The sequence below is a fragment of the Petaurus breviceps genome, unplaced genomic scaffold, assembly GCF_028583685.1.
Source record: "Petaurus breviceps papuanus isolate PSGF00001 unplaced genomic scaffold, PetGlider_PUasm1.0 90602, whole genome shotgun sequence".
In the NCBI taxonomy this organism is placed as follows: domain Eukaryota; kingdom Metazoa; phylum Chordata; class Mammalia; order Diprotodontia; family Petauridae; genus Petaurus; species Petaurus breviceps.
In genome coordinates this window covers 1836073-1843436 of record NW_027187283.1, presented here as the reverse complement: position 1 = coordinate 1843436, position 7364 = coordinate 1836073, and positions in this window count along the sequence as shown.

Sequence of the window (7364 nt, the reverse complement as noted above, 5' to 3'; positions counted from 1 at the left end):
AGAGAGAGAGAGAGAGAGACAGAGAGAGAGAGAGAGAGAGAGAGAGAGAGAGAGACAGAGACAGAGAGAGAGACAGAGAGACAGAGAGACAGAGAGAGAGACAGAGACAGAGACAGAGACAGACAGAGACAGAGACAGAGACAGACAGAGACAGAGACAGAGAGAGGAACCAGGAGAAAGAACTGTCACTGTAATGTAGAAAGAACAGAACATTCAGGAGAAGACAGTGATCATTAGTGTCAAAGGCTGCAGATGAGGATTGAAAAAGGATAATTAGATTTATCAATTGAAATATTATTGGTAACTTTTGATAGAGCACTTTCAATTGAATGATATAGCTGAGGTCCAGACTTCAGAGGTTTTAGAAAAGAGGTAAAAAGATGTTGAGGAACCAATTGTTAATGTTTTGTTTTCAAAGCTCTGACAGGGAAAAGAGATATAAAATTATGTCTAGTAGGAATGGGTGGATCAATTGAGTTTTTTTAAAGGATGGATTAATCAATAACTATAAATAATTCTCATGTTTATTACCAAATTATTTTATGTATTATTTATTAGCATATTAATTAAAATGAATGTTGATAATGCTTTTATTATCTTCTGTTTAATATATCTAGATGGCAAAATGGATAGAGTGTAGGATTTAAAATGAATAAGGTCTAAGTTCAAATTCAACCTCAGATACTTACTAGCTGTAATGATCTTTATAAAGGAATTTTGCATCTTGTCATTTCAATTTTCTGATCTACAAAAAGGCTTGTGATAATGTTTAATTCACACCTTTATTGTAAGGATAAAATGAGATAAGTTTTGCAAAATTCTTTGCAAATCTTAAACTCATATTATTGTTATTTCTTATTTGATAAAATATAGTGCCATTTTAACCTCAAAAATTTCTGAAAAAATCTGTTATAATGATTTTACTAATTCATATCCACTGATGGATAAAATAAAAAAATATTATAAGTTTAACAATTTTGTTAAATGTGTTTATACTTTTTTTTGAGTGAGGGGTAATTGGGGTTAAGTGACTTGCCTAAGGTCACACAGCCACTAAGTGTTATGTGTCTGAGGCCGGATTTGAACTCAGGTCCTTCTGACTCCAAGGTTGGTGCTTTATGCACTTCATCATGTAGCTGCCCCAAATGCATTTATACTAATTAAATAAAAAAAACCAATTAGATATTTTTGATGAACAGTGATATATGGATATAAGAGATATTTAGTTAATTTCTACTATGTAACATTAGCTTTTACCCTAAAATCATCCCATTTACTTATTCTGTGATTCCTCTTAATGGTATCAACATGCTTTGGACTGTCCAGGTTTGTGATATAGGTGTCATTCCTTAGTCTTCCTTCTTTCTCAAAATTACTTTCCATTGAAGTGGTTCCAAACTCTCATATATTTATCCTCCAAAAATTTCACTCAGCAATTATTTTTTTTCACAATCCACAAAGCCACATCTTAGTTCTAGCCATCCTCCCCTCTTTCCTACTTTTTTAAAATACCCTGCTTACTGGTATTCCTACTCAGGGTCTCCCTTCTGCAAAGCATCATCCATAACACTATAAAACTGAAAGTTCAAAAACATAGATCTCTCTATGTTAATCCCTTGATCAAAAGACCTTATTTGGCTCTTATAAACTCTGAAATACAATACAGAATTTTCTATTTAACATTTAAAGTACTTCATAAGTTGAATATAACACATCCTTCCAAATTAATTTCATATCACTCTCCCAAACACATTCCCTCAAAGGTTTTGCTGAAGTGGCTCCCCTGTGATTCTCAATACATTAAAGTCTATACTCTACTTCCATACTTTTAGTATGCTTTCCCCCATATATGCATAAAGGGACTTATTCAGAGTTTCCTGATCAGTCCAAAAAGTGGATGAGATTGAAGGGTACAAGCCTTTGATAGAGACAAATGAGTCAACTCCCACAGAGATTGTGGCATCTTACTGAGAGAACACAGAACTGGTAGTTTCCAAGTGACTAAGGCTGCATCCAAGATGACTGAAAGACTAGGATTAAATAACATACACTCTTTTCAAAGGAACGATTCTAACATGTTCTAAAAAGTAAATAAAACAAATGAACAAAACAGACAAATATCATCTCTCTCATTTAAAAACTTCCTTTCCCCATGTATTAGCAAGCACCCTAGCACACCCAGGATGGCCTGTGAACATGGTTTTTATCTGCTTTTCTTAAAGTAAAGCAAACTTTAAGGGGTCATTAATCTTTTAATTGCATTCACTAGTTCAGGGGAAAGGTCAGCACCCTGAACGTGAAGAAAATACAAGCAGAGAAATTAGCCCAAACATCAACAGACAGGTCTAAAGCTGTCTGAACATATCAATACTTTACATATATCACTGGATCAAGGGAGCACAGAAATCTGAGCCATCAGGGGCCTCTGAACATAAGGTTACTCACAGTCTCAACTAGGAAATCAAAAGATTCTTCTCATGAGCAAAACACTAAAATCCTAGAATATGTAACCAAGTCTTATCATCAGATGGGCTGAGTGCTGAGGAGCTTGAAAATCCTCATGCCTCAGCAGCAAATTGGAAACTCCCTGTAGCCCAGAGCCTGATTACTTCTGGGCCAGGTTTCTATGTGCCTATTAATGGGCAGGGAAGATCTTCAAATTTCCTAAACATTATACCTCCTAAAGGAATTATGTTACAAAAACAAAACCAAAAAACTATTGGGCGGCTAGGTAGCACAGTGAGTAAGAGCACTGGCCCCAGAGTCAGGATGACCTGGTATCGAATCCAGGCTCAGACACTTAGCACCAACCGAGAAACACCTGGCCGTGTAACCTTGAGCAAGTTGCTAAACCCCGATTGCTCAAAAAAATAAATAAATAAAACTAACAAACCACCTATCATTTTTCCCCCCCAAAATAGCCAACATTCTTCATAAATTATCTATTTATATGGAGTTCAACAAAACTTTGTAATCCTAGAGTAATTCTTGACTACTCATTCTTCTTCCAACATATGGTATCATTTGCAGTGTTTTGTTGATTCTTTCTTCACAGCATCTTTTGCATATGCCCTCTTCTCTCTATGCATAGGACCATAATACTAGTCTAATCTCTCTTTAAGACATAGATTCCTTATCTTTTCCAGGATCTATATAACTTCTCTTTTTGTCATTTAATATTCTTCACAACAGAGTTAAACTTTTCTACCTTCTTCAAGCCCTATGTTTCAGTCATACTGGCAAATTATCTGTTCTGAATAAAAGACATCTCATCTTCTATCCTCATACCTTTCTACAGGTTGTCTTGCATGTATAGAATTCTCTCTCTACCATTCTTTGTCTTTTAGAATCCCTAGCTTCTTTCAAAGTTCAAGATGTGCTAAGGATCTTACAAGAGGCTTTTTAAAAATCCCCTCAGTTCTTCCTTGAATATGAAACTATTCTTTATTTACTTTGCATAGAAGACATGCACACCCACCCAGGGGGTGTGGGTGTGGGTATGGGTGGATGGGGATATATATATATATAGGCCCTATACCATAATTCCTTTAAAAGGAGTGTGTTTTATTTTCTTCTTTATTTCTCAAGTGTCTAGCATAGTGGCTTATGAATAGTTTAGCATAGTTTAATGAGTCTTGTCAATTACTAGATTGATCTGTTCTTTGATTGACTTAACTTCATCCACAGACAGAGCAGTAGAGAGGAAAAATCTAAGCCACATGAACTGTTGTCCCTTAGAAACTGGACTTAGCAACATTGGAGCAGAGACATATGGGATGCATATGTTCACAGAGAGATTGAAGGCAGACATTCCAAGAGTGAATTTCCTAACCCTAGAGATGCACATTGAACAATAGTTTATGTACAATGCTTATGAAATCCTAAGTCCTGTGGGGAAGAGAAGGATTTTTTAGTTTCCTAGGTATCATGATTCCAGAATCAAAACTTTTTACCAATGAACTTAGATTCCCTGGATAGCAAAAATTTCATAGGTAAACCCAAGTTTAAAGGTTCCTAAATTTAACTTTGGAGATTTGAATTTATTTTGAGAGGCATTGCTTCTTCTTAGAAAGGAAAGAGAGTCACCCATGAAGTTATGCCTTCCTTAAATCTTCAAAGACCCTAATCAAAGCAAAAAATAAATAAAAGGAATGAAGGAAAAACACACAATTAATTATAACCAAAGTAAAACAAAAGCTTAAAAAAATTAAGCTTCTTATCCTAAAATAGACTTTTGTTTTATCAAAAGTTTTAAGATCAAAGTTTGAAAGTGCCTTCAAGCACAGATTCTTAATCTTTTTTTGTCACAAATGACTTTGGCACTCTGTTCATACTTTTGGACCTTATCTGAAGAATAATGTTTTAAAATGCACAAGAGAAAATATAGGACATTGCAAGGGAAAGAAATTATATAAAAATATAGTTATCACATTATTAAAGCAAAGTACCCCCCAAATGCTTCTGGACTCCAGGTTAAATTCTTTAAAGGTTATCTATTATAATTTCTGGATTTGTTATGGGAAAATGTGAAGCCCTGAGTGATTAAATGATTTTTCTAAGGTCAAGAATGAGCTGAATGCATGAAGTAGGATATTAACCTATGTCATCTGACTCAAAACCCATCGCTTTTCCATATAACATGCTTTATCACTTAGAATATATGAACTCCAACTTCCAACAGTAAATATTTTGTCTGGTCTCTTTTATCTACTGAAGTCCCTACATTCCATATTGTTCATGTCCATTGTCCCCTACTATATGAACCATTTCCTGATCACTATAGTTTGCAATACTCTTTTCAATATTCAGTTGAAATAATTTTGCTTTTTAATGTTTATACTATATTCTATCCCATTATAACTTGAGTTTTTTTTTATTTTTAAGCACCATTACTCAATATATTTCTTATTATCACATATGCCTAATAAATTCTTATTGAAATAAATATTCTTATTAATTTAAATGACATGAGGGCAGTTAAGATGGCAGAGTGAAAGCAGAGACTTGTATGAGGTCTCCCCCAAAGTCCTCAAAATAACTGTAAAAAAATTACTCTGAAGAAATTCTAGAGCTATAGAATCCACAAAATGACAGAGTTAAACATATGTCTCACCCAAGGCAGCCTGGAAGGTTGACAGGAAGGATATATTGCACCAGACTAGAAGCAGAGTGGAGTCCTGTGTAGGCTTTGCCCGGTGAAGACTGACCAGATCAAGCCTTAGGGGACTTAATCACTGGCAGCTGTGGTGGTTACCAGACTTGTCAACCCACAAATGCAGAGAATAGCGTGGAAGGTTAGTGGGGAAGCTCTGTGGTACCTGGGTGAAAGAGGAAGAAGCAGTCTGACTACAGAACCTGAATGGCAGAGGTGAAGGCAGCAGCAGCAACAGAAGTGGTTGCTTCTGGAGCTCCCAGACCCACAGATGTAGAAGGATGCAGTATTTGATACAAAACCAATGAAGCCTAGGAAAGTATGCCCACCCCCACCCCCAACCCCATGGGAAGCAGAATCCTGCCTAGAGAGGGAGTTAGAAAGTCAAGTATTTGACTGAGAAAATGAGCAAAAAGCATAACAAAGTCACACTATGGAACCTTAATTTGGTGACAAAGATGATCAAACTATACAACCAGAAGAAGACAACAAAGACAAAGCTCCTACATCAAAAGCCTCTAAGAAAAATATGAATTGGTTGCAGGCCATGAATGAGCTCAAGAAGGATTTTGAAAATCAAGTAAGAGAAGTAGAGGAAATATTGGGAATAGAAATGAGGGTGTGTAATGGTAAGCAAAGCACTTTGTTTAAGCTATATAATTATTTAGCACCTTGTTTCAGTTCAAGTGTCTTTGAGCCTTGTCCTTATTTTATCAAGTGTCTGTTAAGAAACATAACCTGTGAATCTCAAAGTGGGAGGAACTTGCTGATGCAACAGAAAGGGATGGAACTGGGAGGAGCTAATGACCATATGAAAGGAGAAGCCCAAGCTGAGAGAGAGCAGAACTGAGACGGGAACATTTGTGGGTCTGTGTTGATTTCTGTTTGTAATACTTTTTACAGAAGCCCTGGGACCTTACTGGAAGCCCTGAAAGAGAATTTTGTTATTGTCTGTTTACAGAGGTTCTGGAGGAGGCTTTCAAAGGTCCTGGACTACACTGATGATTTGTGTTGAGTTCTCAGACCTTGTTTGTAGGCCTGTAGTGGTTTCACAGGCACAAAGTGAACTGATAATGGTGCCAACAATGTGTATGAATGTTGCTTTGGCTGTGTTATGCTTTGTCTTCCCTGGAACAGAAACTGTGAAGTACTTGAGTTGGACTGGACATGGTGAGCTTCAACTTGTAATGGGAACTGGATAAGGAACTGGATGAGGAGCTGGAAATGGAGCTGAGAACTGCCTACCTTTGAATCCAGGTGATAGGTAAATTCATGCAAAATCTGGGACCATGGAAGAAGAACAATGGAATTTGAGCCAGCCTCAAGTCAATATGAAAAGACCTCTCCTTGGGCACTTCATGCTGATTGAGAAGATCATGATATACTGTGGTTTAGGGGTGGTAGAACTTTGTACTCTGTACCTTGTACCTCTTAAGGATGATGGAGTTAAGGATGATTGGAAACTAATCTCCAATCAAGAAGAAAGAAGACTTTTTGATGGAGAGATTAGGACAATGTGATCTAGGGGTAGAGAACTTTTGACTTTTGTACTTGGTGTCCCTTAAGGAGGCTTGCTCCTTAAGGATGATTGAGTTTGTGACTTATTGAATATCTTTTGCTTAAAACTATGTGTCCACTTTGGTGAAAACTTTATGACCACTTTAGGGATAAGTTGATTCATTATAACATTATGAATGCTGTGCTTCAGTTTCTGTGATTGTTTTGTCTTAGTTTATTGCTGAATAAATAGAGAGTTCAATATACCATGTGATCAGAAACTTAAAGCTGTTCATAGCAGCAGTCCTCTGGAAAGCTGCTTGTGCTTGGCTTTACAGAGTGATGCAAGAAAATAATGAGAAATGAGTCAACAGCTTGCTACAAAAGAAAATACCTGGTTAAAATATAGAGGAAGTCAAATGGCAAAGGAGAGCAAAAAAAGTCAATGAGGTAAAAGGATTCCTTCAAAACAGAATTGGCCAAATGAAAAGGATGTTCAAAATCTCACTGAAGAAAGTAATTCCTTCAAAATTAGAATAGAACAAATGGACACTAATGTCTTTATAAGAAATCAAGAAATTATAAAACAGAACCAAAAGAAAGAAAAAAATGACTTTGAAAATTGATCCAAGAGAGATAATATTAAAATTATTGGACTACCTGAAAGTCATGATCAAAAAGAGTCTAGAAACCATCTTTCAAGAAATTATCAAGG